Below are 23368 nucleotides of genomic sequence, written 5' to 3' on the forward strand. Positions count from 1 at the left end.
GAGGGGTGGCCTGCTGTACCTAGGCAGAGGAATTAACTCATAGCCAAGGTAGAGAGTAGCTTCTGGCTCTTACTGAGTCAAAAGACAGAAAAGCAGAGAAGCCTGGAGCAGCACCTCTCCATCCCATTCAGAAAAGGGAACTAAAACAGCCCCACCACTGAGGATAGCATCTCCCAGCCCCACCTGACCAGAAGGGCTGGTGAAAAAAGGGAGCTACAAAAAGCCAGCAATACTGTAGCCAAGAGACAGACAGGCATATACAACAGTGAGCAGAACAAAGCCAGTGGCTCATATTTGGCCAGGGAACTTGGGACACAGGTCAGGATAAGATAACACACAAAGAGCTTTATTGCCTTTAAAGGTGCCCCTCCCACTGCTCCTGGGCAGAGAAACTAATTCACGGCCCCAATTATATTAATATAGCCTTCAGCTTTTGTGACCTGGGAACCTAACAAGACCGCATGGGGAGCTGCTGTACAGGCCATCCAAAAGCTCTGCTTCTAGCTGCACTTGAAAAGAGAGAACAGCCCATGGCTTTCTACATCTGCAGAGCAGATGACCAAGAAATTCAGTGCACACTCTTGTGTTGATTCAGGTACCCTCAAATGAGCCATGCGGACACTGGGTCCTCCCCTGTTAGTGAAGGGAAATGAATTTACAGCCCTGTCTACTAAATATAGACCCAGTCCAGACCATCTAGTAAGCCAGATGGAAAATTCATGCAACTGGGGGGGGGGGCCCATCCTACAGATTTCCACCTCTTTCCCTATACCCAAACTTAGAGCTTGGAAAGTTGCCTTGCCAAAAACTAGACCATAATAGCGGGTACCACCTGCCCAGTGACCTAAACTGAGGTGACTATTGAAGATCTATCTCTGCCAAAGCAAATCTATAGAGTCTAGAAGAGGAGCCAAATTATTCAAGTGTGCAGATACCAATGTAAGAAATCAAAGATAACAAAATCCAAGTAAATATGAGACCATCAAAGGAAACTAATAGGGACGCCTGTGTGGCTCAGTGGTTGGGCACCTGCCTTTGGCTCAGGGTGTGATCCTGGATTCCCAGGTTCAAGTCCCGCATCAGGCTCCTTGCATGCAGTCTGCTTGTGTCTCTGCATCTTTCTCTCTCTCTCTCTCATGAATAAATAAATAAAATCTTAAAAAAAAAGGAATCTAATAAAGTTCTAAAAACTGACCCTAAAAAAAATGAAGATCTAGGAACTATCAGATTTATAATAATTTTCTTAACTTTAGGTAACTACAATAACATATAGACAATTAAATGAAATTAGGAAAATAATCCATGAAAACAACAAGAAGTTTGACAAAGAAATAGCAACCAGAAAAAAAACAACAAACCCAGAAATAAAGAGAAATCCTAGAGTTAAAAAAAATAGTAATTGAGCTGAAGTAGTTAATAGAATTTCAAAAGTACACTTAGCCATGCAGAAGGAAAGAATTAGTGACCTAAAAATATAAGACATAGAAAAATTATCCAGTCAGAGAAACAAAAAGATAAAATAAGAAAGAGTGAAAAAATCCTAAGGGACTCATAAATAATGGGAATTCCAGGAAAAGAGAATGAGAAAGGGCAGAAGCAAACTGAAAGCAATAGTGGTTAAACATTTCCCAAACCTGGGAAGAGAAATGAACATACAGAACCATAAGGCTCAAAAGACTTGAAATAGGCTGACTTTGAAAAAGGCTGTACCTGAAATAGGCTGACTTTGAAAAAAGCTGTACCAAGAAGGATCAATTAAATTGTCAAAGCCAAAGAAACCATTTTAAAAGCATTAAGGAAAAAAGAGAAAAGTACATACACGGGAACTTCTATGACTATAAGCAGATTTCTCAACAAAGACTTTTTAGGGCAGGACAAAATGGGATGACATATTCAAAATATTGAAGAATAATTAAGAATTCTATACCCAGCAGAGCTGTCCTTTAGAAATGGAGAAATAAAGACTTTTCCAAACAAAAGATGAGGGAGTTCATTACCACTACACCTGCCTTCTAAGAAACACTAAGGGAATTAAGGGAATTCTGAGTAAAAGTAAAACATAAGCCTTATAAAAATATAAAAAGAAAGTATAGGGATGCCTGGGTGGCTCAGTGGTTGAGCGTCTGCCTTTGTGGTCCAGGGCATGATCCTGGAGTCCCGGGATCAAGTCCCACATCAGGCTCCCTGCATGGAGCCTACCTCTCTGTCTATGTTTCTGCCTCTCTCTCTCTGTGTCTCTCATGAATAAATAAATAAAGTTTAAAAAAAGAAAGTATAAAACTCACTGGTAATAGTAAACAGTTAAGGTTAGATTCTGTAATATGGTGATGGTGGTACATCATTCACTTACAACTCTAGTTTAAAAGTTAAAATAAGAAATTACCTAAAATATGAGAGGGAGAAGAAGTAGAAGTATCAACTTTAGGAATTTCAGGAAGTAAAGTTGTTATCAGCTTAAAATAGGGTTTGTGATTTTAAGATGTTTTATGTAAGCCCATGAAAACCACAAAGGAAAAAACTGTAGCAATCACACAAAAGAACAGGACAAAGAAGGCAAAGGATACTAGTACCAAAATACATTAAAAAAAAAAAAAAACATGGAACAATACATCTCCAAAGCAACTAGAAAACATTTAGACATGGAGAGAGAGGGAGAGACATGGGCAGAGGGAAAAGGAGGCTCCCCATGGGGAGCCAGATGCAAGACTCGATCACAGGACCCTAGGGTCACGCCCTGAGCCAAAGACATATGCTCAACCACAGACCACCCAGCATCCCAAAAGCAAGTTTTTAAAGGGCAAAAATAAGTCCTGATCTATCAATGCTACTTTAAATGTAAATAATTCTCCAACCAAGACAGACAGAATAGCTAAATGAATTTAAAAGAGAAAGAAAGAAAGACCTAATATTTTAGCCTCAAAGACACACATAGACTGCAACTAAAGGGAAAGGAAGAGATATTTCAAGAAAATGGTAATGAGGGAAAAAAAACAGGAATAGCTGCATTTATATCAAACCAAGAGGCTTTAAAATCATAAAAAAGAGAGGCACCTGGGTGGCTCGGTCAATTAAGTGTATGCTTTGGGCTCAGGTCATGATCCCCAGGGTCCCCAGCAGGGAATTTGCTTCTCCCTCTCCCTCTACCCCTACTCATGCTCTCCCTCCCTCTCTCAAGTAAATAAGTAAAATATGTGAAAAAAAAAAAAACAAAGTAAAATTATAAAAAGAGAGAACAAAAAGGTCATTATTTAATGATAAAAAGGTCAACACATCAACAAGATATAACAACTAGATATTTATGGAACCAACATCAAAGCATCCGAATAAATAAAGCAAAAAAGACAGAGGTAAGAGACGAAATAAACACTAATACAATAACAGTTAAAGACTTTAACATGTTACGCTCAACAATAGTAGATTATCCAAGGAATCTATAAGTTAATAGCAGATTTGAACAATGCTAGAGGCCCAATGGACTTAGACGTATACAAAACATTCTGTGCAATAACAGCCAAACTCATTCTTCTTAAGTGCACATGGAACATTGTCTAGGATAGACTATATGGTAGGCCATAAAACAGGCCGTACCAAATTTGAGAAAATTAAAACCATATCAAATATTTTTCTGACCACAGTGATGTGAAAAGAAGTTGAGGGCAGCCCGGGTGGCTCAGCAGTTTAGCGCCGCCTTCAGCCCAGGGCGTGATCCTGGAGACCTGGGATTGAGTCCTGCATGCTGCTCCCTGCATGGAGCCTTCTTCTCCGTCTCCTGTGTTTCTGCATCTCTCTCTCTCTCTCTCTCTCTCTCTCTCTCTCTCGAATAAATAAATAAATAAAACCTTTTTTAAAAAAAGACAATAGAAGTTGAAAATAAGGAAAACAGGAAAATTCATGAATACTCAGAAATTAAATAACACATTCCTGAACAATCAATGAATCAAAAAAAATGGGGGGAATAAAAGTTCCTTGAGACAAATGAAAATGGAAACATTACAAAATTAAGGGGTGAAGCAAAAGCATTTCTAGGAGGAAAGTTCATACCAATAAATGTCTACATTAAAAGGCAAGAAATATTCCAAATAAATAACCTAACTCTATCCTTAATGAACCAGAAAATAACTGAGCCCAAAGTTAGCAAAGAAAATGGAAAACAATGAAGATTAGAGCAGAAATAAATGAAATGGAGAAATTAAAAACAATAGAAAAGTTAACCAAACTAAGAGTTGTTTCTTTGAAAAGATAAACAAAATTGATACATTTTAACAGGAAAAAAAAAGAATCAAATTACAAAATTATAAGTGAAAAGGGAGATATTACAATGAATACCACAAAGGTACAAAAATTCATACAAGGTTACTACAAACAACTATACACCAGGAAACTGACAACTGAGAAGATATAAAAAAAGTCTTTGAAACATACAACTTACTAAAATGGCGTCAGGAATAAATAGAAAATAAATAGACTAATTACTAGTAAGGAGAGTGAATCAGAAAAGGAAGAAAGGAAGGAAGGAAGGAAGGAAGGAAGGAAGGAAGGAAGGAAGGAAGGAAGGAAACAGAGAACAAAGGAAAGAAAGAGAAAGAGAAAAAGAAAAAAGAAAAAAGAAAAAAAAACAGAAAAAGAAGTTCCTATGAAGAAAAGTCTAGAACCAGATGGCTTCACTGGTATATTTTACCAAACTTCTAAGAATTAATATACCAATATTCTCAAACTTCTCCAAAAAAAAAAAAAAAAAGCAGAGAACATTCCCAATAAGCCTTATGAGGTCAGCACTATCTTCATGCTGAAAGACAGATGAGAACCCTACTAAAAAAGAAAACTATAGGCCATCCCTGATGATTATAAATGTGAACATTCTCAGCTAAATACTAGAAAAGATATCAGCAGCCTATTAAAAGGACCATTCACCATAATCAACTTGGATTTATCCCTGGGATGAAAGGATGGCTCAAAATATGGAAATCGATCAATGTGATACATCACATTAATAGAGTGAAAGAAAAGAATCCTATTATCATCTCAATAGACACAGAAAAAGCATTTGACAAAATCCAACAGTCATTCATGAAAAAACAGTTAACAAATGAGGTATGGAAGTAACATGCCTCAAAATAATAAAGGCCATATTGACAAGCCCATAGCTGATGTCACACTCAATGGTGAAAGGTTGAAAGCTTTTCTTCCAAAATCAGGAACAAGATAAGGTGCCCACTCTCACCACTCCTCTTCATATAGTACTAAAAGTCCTAGCTAGAGCAATTAGTCAACAAACAGAAAAGGCATCAGAATTCAAAAGGTAGAAGTAAAATGGTCTCTGTTTGCAAATAACATGTTTTTGTATAGAGAAAATCCTAAATATTCAACCAAAAACTGTTAAAATAATCAACAAATTGAGCCCAGTTGTAAGACACAAAATTGACATACAAAATAAAATTTCTATAATAACAAATTTTCTGAAAAGGAAATAAAGAAACATATCCAATTTATAATTGCATGAAAAACAATAAAATACTTAGGAATAAATTTAAGGAAGTGAAAGATCTATGCTAACAACTGTAAGACAATGATGAAAGCAATTGAAGAAGACATAAATGAATGGAAAGATAGGGCAGCCCAGGTGCCTCAGCAGTTTAGTGCCGCCTTCGGCCCAGGGTGTGATCCTGGAGACCCAGGATCAAGTCCCACGTTGGGTTCCCTGCATGGAGCCTGCTTCTCCTCTGCCTCGCCTGTGTCTCTGTTTCTTTCTCTGTATCTTTCATGAATAAATCAATAAAGTCTTTTAAAAAATGGAAAGGTATCCTATGTTCCTGGACTGCAAGAATCACTATTATTAAAATGTCAATACTACCAAAAACCATCTATAGATCAATGCAGTCCCTATTGAGATTCCAGTGGCTTTTTTTTTTAAGCAAAAGTAGAAAAAAAAACCCTAAAATTTATATGAAGCCAAAAAAAAAAAAGCAAGAAATCCTGAGAAAGAGCAAGGCATGAGGCATTATTGTTCCTGATTTTTTTAATATTTATTATAAAGCCATGGTCACTAAAACAGTAGAGTACTGGCACAGAAGCAAAGAGAACAATGGAATAAGGAATTCAGACACAAATCCAAGCATATATGGTCAACAAATATTTGACAAGCGAGTCAAGAATGCTCAATGAAGAATTGTCTCTTCAATAAATGATGTTGCAGCAAATGGATACTCACATGTAAAAGAATGAAACTGGGCCCATAGCTTACACCACTCACAACATTAACTCAAAATTAAATAAATGCTTAACTGTGAGACCTGAAACCATGAAACTCCTAGAAGTAAAACACAGGATAAAAGCTCCTTGACACTGGTCTTGGTAATTATATTTTGGAAATCACACCTAAAATGTAACCAAAAAATAAAAAATAGACAAGTGGGAATACATCAAACTAAAAAGTTTCTTCACACCTGAGGAAGCCATCAACTAATTGAAAAGACAACCTACAGAACAGAGAAAAAATATTCACAAACCATCTGATAAGGGATTAATAGCCAAACCAAAAATAAATAATGCACATAACTCTATGGCAGAAAAATCACCCAATTTAAAAATGAGCAAAAAACCTAATAACCATTTTTCAAAAAAATACACAGATAGGCAACAGGTATATGAAAAGATGTTCAACACTTCTAGTCATTAGGGAAATACAAATTAAAACTACAATGAGATACCACCTCATGCCTGTTAGAATGGCCATCATCCAAAAGACAAAATAACAAATGCTGGTATGGATGTAGAGGAAAGCGAACCCTTGTGCACTCTTGGGGGGTGTGTGTTGTAAACTGGTACAGCCACTGTGGAAAACAGAATGAAGGCTCCTCAAAAATTAAAATAGAACTAGTTACAGTCCATTTCTGGGAATGTATCCAAAGGAATTGAAAACACAAGAAAAGATAAATGAACCTCCCGATACACAGCAGCATTATTTATAATAGCAGAAACAGGGAACAATCGAAGTGTCCAATGATGGAGGAATGGTTAGAGCAGTTGTGGCATATATGGTTGACTCCTGAACAACGAGGTGTGATCCTCCACATAGTTGAAAATCTGCATATAAAATTTGACTTTCCAAAATTAAGAGGCAGACTCTTAATAGCTTACCGTTGACTGGAAGCCTTACTAATAGCATAAACAGTCAACTAATACATACTTTGTTTAGCATTATATATTGTATTCTCACAATTAGGTAACTAAAGAAAGGAAGGCGCTATGATGTATACCTTAAACCTCATTCAGTGATGTATGTCAACTATCTCTCAATAAAGTGAAAAGAGATGAAAAGATACAATTGTCACTTGCTTTTTGAAATATTTGCAGTAGCCTCCTACTGACTCCTCTTGCCTGAAGGACCCTAGAGGTCCAAGTTGGGAGTCATTAATCCAGTGAGGGAGGGGGGGAATGTGCTTCTCCCCCGCCACTATCAGAGTCTTTAGTATCACCCAAGAATCTTCTATTTCTCCATTAGTCCTAGTTTCCAAGACAAAATTTCCATAGTGATCAACACCACAGCTCCCCCCTTGCAGAGTCTATAACCCCTGTATACTCCATCACTTCCTCTGTTACCACAGATAAATTGTTTGGGTTCCTAGCAGAGGCCATTCTCTACTCATATACTGGGTCACATCCTCTCTTGGCTATTCAACTCTATCTCTCCAGAAAATCCTCCCCCCTCTTGCATCACGCACACTATCCTTCTTTATTCTCCACACCTCTTCCACAAGTCTAGAGAAAACATGTTGGTAACTCTCTTGGCCCCATTTCATGTAAGAGCCACCACCGTCATTTCTCAGTTTTCCTAATGAAATCTTAGAGGTTGATGAAAATTATAACTTTCCAATTTTCTCTTGAGCTCCCTCCATTCAAGCTTTCTCCTCTTGCTAAGATCCACAATTACTTCATAACATTGTATCCGAAGTCATTCGCAGTCCTCATCTTGGTCTATCAGCAATATGTGACAGTTAACCAGGTTTTCCACTATCTTGAAACACTGAGAACTTGCCTTTCAAGACAGTAATTTTCTGAATTTCCTTCCTTCTTTCCTCATTGTTCCTTTCTTCATCTCTGCTGGTTCTTCCTTTGACCCTTGTTTCTAGATCTTTGATCTTCTATCTTCATTACTTTAGAGAACTCTTCTAGTTGCAGGATTTAAGTGTCATCTCTATGCTGATGTCTCACCAATCTGTATCTCCAGCCTGAACCTCTTCCTTGAAACTCCAGATTCATATATCTAATTCTCTATTAGACATTTTGTTTCTGGGCAGCCCAGGTGGCTCAGCGGTTTAGCACCACCTTCAGCCCAGGGTGTGATCCTGGAGCCCCAGGATCAAGGTCCCATATCAGGCTCCCTGCATGGAGCCAGCTTCTCTCCTCGGGCCTATGTCTCTGCCTGCCTCTCTCTCTCTCTCTCTCTCCTCTGTCTCTCTCTCTCTCTCTCACAACACACAATAAATAAAATCTTTAAAAATATATATTTAAAAAATACATCTTTTCCTGAATATCTAACTGGCATCTCCAATGTAATACAACCAGGAATGATCTTCTGAGCTTTTCCTTCAAACATTCAAACATAAGTTTTTCTTAGAGACTCCTAAGGTCTTAGCAGACAGATTGTGAACCTTGGTTGCATGTTATAGTCACATGGGGGGCCTGAGTTCCCACCTCCCAATGATTGTAACCCAATTGGTCATGGCATCCAGAGTGTTAGAAGCTCTCTATGTAGCTTCTCCAAAGAAGCCAAGATTGAGGACTGTAGCTCTGGATGGGTTGCTTCTTCCTTTAACCTCAAATCCTATTATTTTTTCCCCATAAACACTCTCCTCCAGCCACACTGGTCCCCTTGCTATTGCTCAACTCACCAAATATGCTCCCCTTTCAATTCCTTCTTTGTGCCTGGAACACTTTTACCTAAATAGCCTTAAGATTTATTTCCTTATCTTTTTCAAGTCTTTGCTTTAAATCACTGTGTCATTGAGATCTACTATGACCACCCTATTTAAGTTTGCAAAGTTCTCTGCCAACCACATCATTTCCCCATTACCCTTACCAGGACTTTTTTTTTCCTTCAGCATTATGCCATTCAAAAAGATGTAATTTACGCATTTATTATAGGTTCAGTCTCTCCCCAGTTAGGAAGCAGACTCTGAGAGCAGAGGAATATCTGCATTTTGGCTTACTGTGGGATCTCAGATCATGCATGATATATAGCAGGGTACTCAGAAAACGAGCACTAGTGACATTCCTTTTTCTAATATGAAATTTTCTCCTTTCTCATTTTCATCAAATTCTTGGGTTCTGTTTAAAGAGTTAGACCTATTTGCTGTAGCCCAAAACAACCCTACTTAATATGTTCATACCACTTCTAATTTTTTTCCAAAGGCTTATCTTTCCTTACATTTCCTTAATTATGAGCTTCTCCTTAGGGTTTAGTATTTGACCCTTTATCCTTATTTATATTTACACTTAATAACCTCTCTCCTTTGAAAAGAGGAGACTTTCATTTTTCAGACTTCAGCTAGAATGGAAAATTTAAAGTGGTGCCGCCATGTCAAAGTTTTAGTTAAGAACACTGGACCTTCCTCTCACCCAGGTAAGTCCAGTACAGTATCAAAGCTTCAATTATTTATGTCAATAAATCCAAATATTGTTTCTCTAATGCACTGTTCTCTTATTAGTGTCAAAAAAAGTAATGATCTCCTCCCTCCCTCCTCTCCCCCCCCACACACTCTATATCTTATAAGTCAAGATAAAAATTCAGGAGTATTACTTAAAACATCCCTTTTCCCTTTCTCCCAAAAACTCAGCCAAGCGTTTCTTTATTCTACTTATTAAATTTTTATTATGACCTATCTCTTCCATGTCATTTCTGTTCATGATAATCTCTTACCTTTCCTCTTAAAAAGCCTCCCAACTGAAACCATTATTTCCCTACTTTCCCCTTCAATACATTCTACACACTGCCAAAGTATAAACATTTAAAGACCTTTAAAATTCATGCAATTGCATTAAAATCCTTAAATTGCTTTCGTATTATTTAGTATAATAATCCTTACCATGGTTAAGCTAATACTCAACAATCTCTATGCTTCTCTTGCACATAAGCTCAAACTATCACAGTTTCTTTAATAAATCAAGATTACTTTCCTCCTCACGTCATTTTAATGCCTTACCACAGTCCATTTCTTCTGTTTGGAACCTCCCATTTACGTTCACTTAGCTATTCAAATTCATTCTATCACATCCTTTAAAAGTTAATGAGATTCATATAGTCAATGGACAAAGGACTAGACAACACAGTGAAAGAAAAGGACAGTATTTTCAACAAATGATAATGTAAAACTGGACACCACATGCAAAAATACTGAGTCCAGACACAGACTTCACATCCTTCACAAATATAAACTCAGATCACAGTTCTAAATATAAAATGCAAAATTATAAAACCTCTGCAAGATAATGTAGGAGAAAATGCAGGTGACTTGGGTATGGCTATGATTTTGATCCAACACCAGGGCACAATCCATGAAAGAAATAACTGATACACTGGACTCCATTAAAATTTTCTGTTCTGCAAACAGCAATGTCAAGAGAATAAGAAGACAAAGCACAGAGTTGGAGAAAATATTTACAAAAGAACCATCTAATAAAGAACTGTTATCCAGAATCTATATAGGGAGCGGAGGGACGGCCGTCGGAGCCGCCGAGGCCAAGTGCTTGCCTGGCTGGGCCTACAAAGGGGATGTCAGGCCTCCAAAAGGAGCGCAGTGGAAGCGAGGGCCTCCCTGAGCCGCTGCTGTGACGGCCAGTGAGCGAGCCGCGGAGGATGTCCACCACCAGGACGGTCGCGCCCGCGGGGATCCCGGGGAACCCGCGGGAGGTCTCCAACCCCGCCAAGCCTGGCCGCAAGACCAAGCAGCTGCAGTACGCGCAGAACGTGGTGGGTAAAGACGCCCTGGAATCACCAGCTCGCCTGGCCCTTCTACCCAGCCCGTGGATGCAATCAAGCTAAACTTGCCCGATTACCATAAAATCATAAACAACCCGATGGCTATGGGGGACTATTCAGAAGAGACTAGAAAATAATTATTACTGGAGCGCCGGCGAATGTATGCAGGACTTCCACACCATGTTTACAAATTGTTACATTTACAACAAGCCCACAGATGACACAGTGCTAACGGCCCAAGCCTTAGAGAAAATTTTTCTGCAGAGAGTGGCCCAGGTGCCCCAGGGACGAAGTTGAATTATTACCCCCTGCTCCGAAGGGCAAAGGCCGGAACGCGGCGCAGGAACCCGGAGGTGCAGTGGGCAGCAAGTGGTGGCCGTGTCCTCTGTCTCCCCAGCAACCCCTTCCAGAGCGTCCCCCCACTGTCTCCAGACGCCTGTCATTGCTGCCCCCCTCTGCCAACCATTACCCGCAAACATCACGTCGGTTCCTGCGCCCCCCGCCGCCCGCCCCACCCCCTCCCTCGACGCCCATCATCCATCCCTGTGGTCCCTCCCACAGCGCCTGTCGTCAAGGAAAAGGGTGCAAAGCGGAAAGCAGCCACCACGAGACGCCCACTCCATCCGCGAGCCGGAGCGAATCGCCGCCGCCATCGTCAGAAACCCCAAGCAGGCCGAGTTGGGGCTCGGCGAGAGAGTGGGGGGCCGCCCCATCGCACCCGCCCTGGAAGGGTCTAGAGACGGCGAGGTGGCCTCAGCATGCGGGCCGGAAGGGCGAGCTGCCGAGCACTCGCGGCACTGTGACATCGTCCTCGAGGACAGGCCGTGCAAGAAGCGTGCGGCCTGCGCCTGGCCCTTCTCTCAGCCGGTGGACTCCGAGGGCCCTGGAGCTGCAACGACTACCACCACGACGTCACCGGAGCACCCGATGACCTCAGCACTGTCAAGAAGACGGACAGTCTCGAGTGGCCCAGACGCGCAGGGCTTTCGCTGCTGACAACCCGTTTCATGTTCTCCAGCTGTTACCAGTACAACCCCCAGGCCACAAGGTGGTGGACGTGCCAGAAGCTGCGGCCGTGTTTCGAGGTGCGGTTTGCTAAGATGCGCCGGCTGAGCCCGCAGCCCCCGTGCTGAGGCAGGGGCCGGGCCCGAGAGCAGCCGCGCAGCGAGGAGAGCTCGAGGAGGAGGAGGAGGAGGAGGGAGGAAAGAGGAGTCTTCGTCTTCTTCTTCTCTCTTTCTTTCTTCTTCTTCTTTCTTTCTTCGCTCTTCTTCTTCTTCTTCTTCTTCTTCTTCTTCTTCTTGCTCTCTTTCCCCCTTCTTCTTCTCTTCCTCTCCTCCTCCTTCCTTTGCCCTCTCCCTCTCCTCCCTTCTCGTCTGGGCCCGGGAACAAGCCAGAGAGGAAGAAGGAGCCGAAGGGAAAGGAGGAGAAGGAGGAGGACGCGGACGAAGACGAGGACACGGAGAGGCACAAGGCCAAGTCTGAGGACGAGAAGGCCAAGGGGGCCCCGCCGCCAAGCAGGCCCAACCGAAGAGGGCTCCCGCCGAGAAGGCCGGCAGCGCAGCCAGGCCAGCAGGCAGCCGAAGCAGGGCGGCAAGCAGGCATCGGCCTCGACGACCCGGAGAGGAGGAGCAAGGCCTGCCCGTGAGGCTAGGCCGAGGGCGCCAGCTCATCCTAGACCACCCGGCTGCCCGGGGACAACGGGGCTTGCGGGTCCACTTCATCCAGTCCGGAGCCCTCGCTCAGGGACCCAGGCCTGAGCAGAGAGAGATTGACTTTGAGCCTCTGAAACCCACCACTGTGCGGGAGCAAGTGTTGTTGACAGGAAAAGCAAAGGGAGCCTTTCTCCACGAGCGGGAAGTAAGCGGCGGCCAAGTCCAAGGAGGAGTTAGCTCAGGAAAGGAAGGAGTCGGAGACGCGCGCCAGGACGTCCGTGGGGCAGCTGAACAACAACGAGAAGCCTGCCAAGGAGGAGAAAGCGGGCTCTGCGCCCTCGGAGGGCCGCCCGGCTCAGCAGCAGCAGCAGCTCCTCGTCCGGGAGCAGCAGTTCCGGCGGATCCAGCTCCACTGCAGCGACTCAGACTGAGCGCTGGACTCGCACATCAGGACAAAACCAGCGAAGTCCGGCACCCGCCGGAACTCTGCAGTGTCCCTTGCTCTGGTTGATCTGCTGCTCTGGTTCCCGCGCCTGCAGGTTTTCTTTAAAACTCAGTGTTACGGAATCCAGGGATCCCGGGTGGCGCAGCGGTTTGGCGCCTGCCTCTGGCCCAGGGCGCTATCCTCCTGGAGCCCCGGGATCGAGTCCCACGTCGGGCTCCCGGTGCATGGAGCCTGCTTCTCCCCTCTGCCTGTGTCTCCTGCCTCTCTCTCTCTCTCTCTCTCTCTGTGACTATCATAAATAAATAAAAATTAAAAAGAGATAAATAAACTCAGTGTTATGGAATCTTCCAGTTTTGGCTTTAATAGTCGTAGAAGATCTTCTCGTGTGTATGTGAGGCTTTATGAGAAGGTGTGAACCCGCATAAAGCCTTCCCTTCCTTACTGAGTTGATTTGCTTGGAGACGGCAACTTCAAACGCTGACCTGATGACCGTAGAAAACCATGTCAGAATGTGATCTGAAGTTTCTTGCAAGCCCCTTTCTTATGCCCAAGCTGGTCTGTAGCTCCAGAAAGCATTGTTTGAAAGGAAGTTTCTCTGAGATGGTACTGCAAACCGAGGCTTCAGCTTTGCAAACAGGCGATGTCTCTGTCCCCCCAGCTCAGCCCCGCGGCTGGGGTCACCTCTTGCTGCAGGGTGGGGGGACTGTGGAGGTGCTGCGGGCTTCCAGTCCGGGCTTCTGCAGGGTGGGGGAGAGGCGGGTGGGCACCGAGGGAGGGGCCTCGGGAGCTCCTGGGAGGGAACACGGGGGCGCGTGTGCCACGCGCAGCTTTCCAATACACTGAAACTTTTACCCTCAACTGAAAAAAAAAAAAGATAAAAAAAAAAAACAAAACTAAACTAAAGGAGACTTTTTGTAAGGTTCAGCAATTTTCTACGAAAATCTAATGTAAATTTCACTATCTACATGGTAAAGTTCTGCAAGGCAAGGAGACATGGGCGGCTAAGGAAACTTGGTGTTGACTAGGGAGGATCATTGTCTCTTCTTATACTTTTCATACACACTGCTAGTATGAAAATAGAAACAAAATGGACCAGAGCGATACTTACGGGAGAAAAAGAAAAAGACTTGAGAAGTTCTGACATACAAGCAAAAAACAAAAAACAAAAAATGCCCCTTATAGTTCTAATTTATAACTTTTAGAGTGAAGAACAATGATCTTGCAGAAAAATAAAATCCAAAGGAGCTCAAAGAAAAGGCACAGGAAAAAAAACTACTCTCTCCATAGACATCCTTGATAATGTAACTTATTGAAATTTAATCTTGAATAATCATAGAAAAATACTTTCTTATTAAATATGGATCTTATTCTCAATAGAATTTTCAAATAAGAAAAATCTTTTATTTTTTGTCTTGACTCCATAGTATATACTTTATGTTTTATTATTTATTTCTACTGACCTGAATTTCTCTAATCCAGCAACATAATTATCTACAGCAAAGATTCTTCAAAATACCATGGGTTATTTACCAGATTTTACTTGTCTACAAAAAATATATATTTTCCCCCAGTCAGTGATCAGTGACTCCATAAATGGGAAGGAATGGACTTTTCTCCATTTCTTGGTTTTATGTCACAGTAACGATGAAACTTTTACCTCAACAACTTCTCATTCCAGTCTTTACAATCACTTCTGTCGAGGGACTGTGTTTGTTCACTGCCAAACAGTGTCTAAATTATAACTTGAGGGACAATATGAAGATGACATAAAAAATCCAGTTTACTAAGAAGAAAAACAACTAGATACCCTTCTTTCTACAAGGACTTATTTATGAATAATGCACTTAATAAAAAATAAGATGCTCGATAATTAACAAATTTAGGTTTATTCTGCAGTTAGGTTTATAGAAAAGAGCATAAACTGGAAAATAGTCGCTTCATTCCCCATCTTCTATTTTAGGAAGACTTTAAATCTATAATGAAGTTTAAAAATGCCAAATCTCACACACAAAAAAAAAAAACACTTTCTTGAAACATTTTTTTCACAATATATGCAGAAAAAGCACAGCCCTAAATAGAAGACCAAGATGTGCACACACACACACACACACACACAAATCCACATGCTCAATATATTCACAGCAAAAAAACATAAGGGGTGGGCAATTCAAGGCTTTCTCCCAAAGCATACATGGGATGAAAGAAATTCCTAAATCTCAATGCAGAATAGAACAATTACTACCAGAGGGTAATGAATTAATGAAAACATGATACAGTTACTACTGGAACTGGCTTCCGAAGCACCAACACACAAACTCATTCAAGACTCTCTTTTAGATCTCAGCTACAGAAATGCCAACCAACATTCCTATATTAGCAGATATAGTAGTTTGAGGAAAAGCTACAATTAGTATTTTAGCTTGAAAATGAATATCAGGGATCCCTGGGATGGCGCAGCGGTTTGGCACCTGCCTTTGGCCCAGGGCGCGGTCCTGGAGACCCGGGATCGAATCCCACGTCGGGCTCCTGTGCATGGAGCCTGCTTCTCTCCATCTGCCTGTGTCTCTGCCCCCTCTCTCTCTCTCTCTCTCTTTCTCTCTCTCTGTGACTATCATAAATAAATAAAAAAAATTAAAAAAAAAGAAAATGAACATCATAAAAATAATAATCACTCCTTTTTCCTATATTGCTCCACCTGTCTTTGCTTAGCCTTTACTGAATCCAAATGCTAAGTATTGACTTATGTGGTTTCCTGTGAACAGATAAAGTAGAAAATGAGAAATAGTTTAGATCTCAAAAAAAAAAAGCACATGACTCAAAAGTTTGCAGGCAGAAATAATTACAGTGATCAAAAAATATTGTTTGGGAATATTAAAATATCTTTACTGTGTACAGAGTTGTTTATGAAAACTTTGGCTTTCTCATCTACATTATACCATGGAGAATAGAACAAAATAATGTAAAAATGTCCTGTTTACACAACGTAGACTTGAGAAAATGCACCACTGGTGCTACTTGATGTATGAAATCTTCATTTTCCAGTATATGGGTTATTTTCTGGGACTAAATCAAGCTCAGTGTATTTTAGTCTGAGAAAGCTAATATGTTTTCACAAAAATAGAAACTTCTGAAGAGTATCTTCATGACCATGAGAGGATTAAAAGCAAATTTCAAAATGCACTTTAAGCACAGACAAACTAGAACATTTCTATTTTGTTGCTTTGACTGTTTTTTTAACACAGTGACCCTTAAGGGAAAAAAAATGGGTGGGGGGCAAGGTGGCAGGAAGATAGGCTTCATAAAATACACTTAGGTTGAATAAAGTAGTTGTAGTTTAGTATTTTAAATAAGGAAACATTCAATTAAATAATCAAGATTCTCAATAATCTGCAAATTGCTATAACCTCTAGTTTTGAAATCCCCATTTTTGAAAAAAATTCTTTTTTCATGCCAAAATTGTGTTAAAACATATGTTTGGTATTCTCTTTCCTAAAAAGTTTGGAGATATTTTAGAAGCAACCCAAAACCTAAATCCATGGCAAATTTAATAACTCTTTGGAGGTAAGTATAGTCTCATCTAAAAGAAAGAGAAATCGAGTTGGGTTACAGATGCTTACAAAAATGAGAAAATTAGGATAAATTTCATTAAAAATATTAAATATCTGAAATTCTAGATTGCCATTATTCTTGAAGGAGATTTATGTTTATGAATAGGAATCCTCAGGGTGGTATTGTGTTTTTCTCCTCATAGGAAACGCCTGTTTTGTCAAGCAATTAAGGTTCTCTGTGGAGAAACTGATATGTCAGTCAGTCCACCACCAGACTCTCAGCCTAAAATCCAGGGCTTCTCTCCCTTTGCTGCAAAACAAAGACCCCTACTCTTATTCTCCTGAACTCTTTGTCTTTTCCTCAAACTCAAGTGTCAGAATTTTTAACACATAGATTCATAAAAATGGGGTAAAAAAAACAATTCTATAAATAAAACAGATCCACAGTAATAACATTACCTCTGCCAAAAAATCAGACAAAGAAATAAAAATAAATACTCTAGAAATTTGGAGCTCATTTGCTAATTTTCTAACTCAATTCACTATGATCGTGGGTCCATAGCCAAATCATGGTCTCCTATCCTCTTTTCAACTAGCTTATTAAATGTAATGTGATTAAATAATAATTACTAAAGGGAAAGGATATTCTTTTATTTAAAAAAAAGAACATGAAGAATCACATCACCAAGATGGCAACATAGGATATTCCTGACTTCACTCCCCTCCCAAAACAAATGAACAACTATTCAAGAGCAAGACAACATTGAAAGAACCCTAGAACATGATGGTGAGGTACTCCCCACACCTCAGAGGCCAAGACAAACTGCATAGGAAGAGAAGGGGCCACACGCTGGCTTGCACTTCCTCCCCCAATCCAGGCCATTTCAGCACCAACCTGAGGTCTCAACTGAGCCTCCAATTCTTCCAGTGGGAAAAGAGAGCACAGGGGGGAATAGCCAGCCCCCCAACTCAGGCACTGTGGCTGCTTTGTTTGAACCCCTACTCTGATCTCATGCCTACACAGGGATTGCTGGAAAACTATAAGGTTCAAACACTGGGATTCTAACTTGTGACAAAGAATAGGAGAGAGGCTTGCAACAACTAGCATACGACCTTGGGCCGACCAAGTTCATACTTGCAGTGTCCAAGTAATAATACCACCACCAGCGGCTTTCCTCATTATCAGAACCAAGATGGATATATACTCTGACCAGGGAATTAGCAGAATATAGATCTTATTTATTCTGATCAAATGAATACTGTTGACCATAGAGCCAAGTTTGCCTAAGCCCAGGAAGGGAACTGAATCACAGCTCCCTTCCTCGACTGTGGAGAGTAATCTTCTAGTCCAATTTGACAAGGAGGGCTGGAGAAAAACTCCTGAAAGCTTTGTGACCCAATAGCAGTCAAGCTGAGAAGCTGGTAGAATTGAAGTTGCACAGCGGCCCCTGTTTGGTCAGGGAACTTGGGGAATGGATCAGCCTGAGTTGAAACAACAAACAAAGAACAATAGCAGCTTTACTGCTTCTCCCACTGCACCCAGACAGGGAATCTAATTCATAACCCTGCTCATTGTTGAATGCCATCAGTCTATCCAACCAGAGAATCTAACCAAAGCACAAGGAAAGCTCTGTAGCCCATCCAACAGCCCTACCTACAGTGGCATTTGAACAAAGAGCATAGCCTGTGGCTTCCCCAGTCTGCAGAGCAAAACCAGTGGCCTCACCTGACCAAGCAACTCAGTGGCAGACACTACACTGATTCGGGTCCACCAACATGAGCTATACAGACCCTGGTTCTATCTGCTGTTGTGCTAGGGAAGGGCAACTAATTCATAGTCTTATCTACTACTGCTGAATATAGTAGCCAGTCCAGACCATCGATGAAGCCCTAAACCAGATTAGGAGAGAAATCCAAGCAATTGTAGAGAAGCCAGGCAACTGCAAAGCCCAATCTATAGCTTTTCTTAGGGAGGGAACCAAGCTGGCAGTCCTATACAACTCTCTCAGTCACTGGAACATCTCCTATCCCTGACCTTAAAGTAATGAAGCATGGCCCCATCCAAGAAAAGACCACAATAGCAGACCCCATTTGCCCAAAGAAATTACCAGCAAATGCCCAGAAACTGAAACCTGAGCTGAATGGTGGAAGAAGTGTCCTCTGCCAAAGCAAACTTGTCAAGTATGGAATTGGAGCCCAATTACTTAAATGCACAGATTCCAACATCAGGAATCAAAGATCACAAAAAAAAAAAAAAAATCAGGTAAATAGGACACCACCAAAATAAACTCATAAAGATCAAAAGCTATAAACCTTAATAAATGGAGATCTAGGAACTGTCAGAAAGAATTCAAAGTGAACCACCTTTAGGAAGTTAGTGAACTACAAAACACACAAACACAGACACACCACAGAAAAGCAAATGAAATTAGGAAAATATGAATAATAAAAATGAGAACTTTGAAAGAGCAACCATCAAAAAACAATCCAAATATAATTCTTAGATTTGAAAAATAAGTAAACTGAAGAAATTCAACAGAAAATGTCAAAAGTAGACTCAACCATGCAGAAGAGGGAATCAGTAACTTGAAAGAGAAGTCATGGAAAATAATCTAGAGGAGCAAAATGAAAAAAGAATGACAGAGTGAAAAATCCTACGGGAATTATAAATCACAATCAAAAAGGAATGACATTTGCATTATAGGAATTTCCTGAAGGAGACAAGAAAGGGAGAAAGACCAGTAATGGCTGAAATGTCCCCTAATCTAGGGGAAAAAATGAACATCCAGATTCATCAGGTCCAGAGGACCTCAAATAGGATGAACCTGAATAGGGCTACACTGAGACACATTATAGTCAAACTGCCAAAAGTCAAAGACAAAGAAAGAATTTTAAGAGCAGTGCAGGAAAAAGTTACACACAAGGGAACACCCAAAAGATTATTAACACATTTCTCACAAAAACATTTTAGTCAAAAATCAAAACAAAACATTTTAATACAGGAATGGGATGACATACTCAAACTATTGGAGGAAAATAACTGTCAACCAAGTATTCTATATTGGCTAAACTGTCCCTTGAAACAAAGCAAGGATAAAGACTTCCCTGAGCAAATAACCAGTAAAGGAGTTCCTTATCACTATATCTACCTTACAAAAGATGCTAATGGAAGTTCTTTAAGTAAAGGAACAATAATTATCACAAAAACATAAAAAGATAGCAAAAATCTCAGTGGTAATGGGTAAACATACAGTCATATATTCTGCAATATGGTAACAGGGATAGTTAATTCACTTAAAACTCTAGCTGAAGTTTTAAAAATGTACTAAAAATAACTATGTTAATCTGTTATTACACAATGTAAAAGCGATAACCAAAAAGGAGGAGAGGGAGTAAAAGTGTAAAGGTTATCAATTTAATCAAAGTTGTATCAGTTTAAAAATGAGATGTTATAAGTTTAAGATATTATATGTAAGCCTCATTGTAATTACTAGGAAAATCCTTTAGTAATTACATAAAACATAGATAGGGACTCAAAGCACAATGATACCAAAAGATATCAAAACACACCCTAAAAAAGTAACAGGTTTAAATAAGAAATAATGGGTGTACAAAATAACCAGAGAATAATGAACAAAATGGCAATAGTAAATCCTTATCTATAAATAATTACTTTAGTTGTAAACAGATTTCTTCAATTAAAAGCCACAAAATGGCTAAATGGATTAAAAACCATACCCACATTATGGTGCCTAAAAAAGACTCACTTTACCCTCAAAGACACACAGAATAAAGCGATGAAAAAAGACTTTCAAGCAAATGGCACTAAATTACTGGCACTAAATTTACTTACATTACATGTATTATAAAAATGATATGAGATAAAGAAGGTTATTATATAATGAGAAAATGACCATGCTTTAATAAGATAATAACTATTGTAAATATTTTGTGCATAACGTTGGAATACCTGAATATATATAAGGCAGAAACTGACAAAGCTCAGAGGAGAAATCAAACAGTAATGCAATGGATAGATCATCCAGAGAACCAATCAGGAAACAGTATACCTAAAAAACATTACAGACCAAACAGACCTAACACATACATAGAACATTCTCTTCAACAATGGCAGAACAGATATTTTTATCAAGCAGGCAGGGAATACTTTTTAGAACAGACCGTAAACTTTACCACAAAACAAGTCTTAGCAAACTCAGGAAGACTGAAATTACACCAAATATCTTTTTGACTACAGTGCATGAAATTAAAAATCAATCCCAACAGGAAAGCTGGAAAACTCATGACCATATGCAAATTAAATAACACTCTCCTTAAAACCAATTTGATCAATTGATAGTTAAAGGAGAAATAGGAAAGGTTTTTTTAGTTTTTATTTTTTGAGACAAACAAAAATGAAAGTACAACATACCAGAACTTGTGGGCTATAATAAAAGCAATTCTAATTGGAAGTTCACAGCAATAAACATCTACATTAAGAAGCAAAAAAAGATCCTAAATAAGTAACCTAAGTCTCTAAGCCTTAAGGAACCAGAAAAAGTGGAACTGAGTCCAAAATTAGAAGAAATAAAAATGAAAGTAAACATAAATGAAATAGAGAATAGAAAAAACAATAGAAAGGAATAGCCAAAGTGGGAGCTGGTTCTTTGAAAAGATAAATAAACCCTTAGGCAAACCCTTACGTACACTAACAAAGAAAAGGCAAAGGACCCAAATCAATAAAATTATAAATGTAAAAAAGCACATTACAAGTGATACTACAGAAAATACAAAGATCTTAACAATATACCAATATACTACACAACATAGAATAAATGAAAAAATTATCTGAAATGTACACTTACCAAGAATGAATCAGGAAAAATTAGAAAAATGCAACTAGACCATCTACTAGTTAGATGATTGAATAAGTAAACAAAAATGCCCCAAGGGGGAATAAACATTGTTAAAATGACCACAGGACGCAAAGCAATCTACAGATTTAATAAAATCTCCATCTACCAACAGCACTTTTCACAGACCTACATAATCCTAAAATTTGTATGGACCCACAAAAAACCCCAAAGAGCCAAAGCAATCTTGAAAAAGAAAAACAGAACTAGAAGTAGCACAATCCCAGATTCCAGTTATATTGCAAAGCTGTAGTAATGAAAATCATATAGTACTGGCACAAAAATAGGCACATGGATCAAGAACAGAACAGAGGGCCCAGAAATAAGCCTGCAGTTATTAGGTTAATTAATCTACAACAAAGGAGGCAGGAATATGGCAATGGGAAAACGTCTCTTAACTAAAGGTTCTGGGGAAACTGGACATTGAGAGCTTGTTTGGAGGTTCTACCAGGGGAGCGCAGCTACTCGTATACCCTTGACCGAAGAACGGTCCTCCTCTATTGGGGATGGTCGTCGTCTTCCACCGAGCACGCAGCTTCGGGAGGGACGCACATGGAGCAGTGAGAGAGGAAGGGGACACCCGCCTAGCCAGCCAGATCAGCCGAATCAACCCTGTGATCAATGGGGTGACAGGTGTCGCAGCCAGATCGCCCTCACATCCAACAGCTACAAGCAAATGAATGAAGTTGGACCTACACCATACACAAAAATAAACTCACAATGGATTAAGGACCTAATTGGGAGACTTGAAACCATAAAAATCCCAGAAGACAACATATCTGATATCAGCCACAGAAAACATTTTTCTAGATATGTCCTCTAAAGCAAGAGAAATAAGAACAAAAATAAATTATTGCAACTACATCAAAATAAAAACTTGTGCATATCAAAGGAAACCACCAAGAAAAGACAACCTACTGAATGAGAGAAGATATTTAACAAATGACATATCTGATAAGGGATATCCAAATATATAAAGAACTTCTACACTGAATGCCAAAAAAACCAATCCAATTTAAAAATGGGCAGAAGACATGAACAAACATTTCTCCAAAGATTATATGCAGATGGCCCACAGACACATGAAAAGATGCTCAACATCACTCACCATCAGGGAAATGCAAATCAAAACTGCAATGAGATATTACCTCACATGGGTCAGAATGGCTAAAATTAACAACACAGGAAACAGATGTTGGCAAGTATATGAAGAAAAAGGAACTTTTTGTGCAATAATGGTGGGAATGCAAACTCAAGTGCATCCATTGTGGTAAACAACTTGGGATTTCCTCACAAAATTAAATATAGAAGTTCTATATGATCCAGTAATTCCACTGCTGGGTATTTACCCAAAGAATATGAAAACACTAATTTGAAAGATACATGCATCCCTATGTTTGCTGAAATATTATTTTTAATAGCCAAATTATTGAAGCAGTTCAAGCATCCATCAATAGGTGAAAGGATAAGAAGAGGTTGTGGGGATCCCCAGGTGGCTCAGCGGTTTAGCGCCACCTTTGGCCCAGGGCATGATCCTGGGGTCCCGGGACTGAGTACCACATCGGGCTCCCTACATAGGGCCTGCTTCTCCCTCTGCCTGTGTCGCTGTGTCTCTGCTCCCCCCCCGTCTCTCTCTCTCTCTCTCTCATAAATAAAATCTTAAAAAAAGAAGAGGTGGTGGACACACACACACACACACACACACACTAGAATATTACCCAGCCATAAAGAAAAAAAGAAATCTTGCCATTTGCAACAACATGGAATGATCTTAGAGGGTATAATGCTAAATGAAATAAGTCAGAGAAAGATAAATCCCATATGATTTCACT

General features: G+C 40.0%; 1 pseudogene; it reads left to right on the top strand.

The window, feature by feature from the left end:
• The first annotated feature begins 10855 nt into the window (after window positions 1–10855).
• LOC119879207 lies at window positions 10856–22100 on the top strand (annotated as a pseudogene).
• The last annotated feature ends 1268 nt before the right edge of the window (window positions 22101–23368 follow it).

Source organism: Canis lupus, unplaced genomic scaffold (genome assembly GCF_011100685.1).
Source record: "Canis lupus familiaris isolate Mischka breed German Shepherd unplaced genomic scaffold, alternate assembly UU_Cfam_GSD_1.0 chrUn_S424H584, whole genome shotgun sequence".
In the NCBI taxonomy this organism is placed as follows: Eukaryota; Metazoa; Chordata; class Mammalia; order Carnivora; family Canidae; genus Canis; species Canis lupus.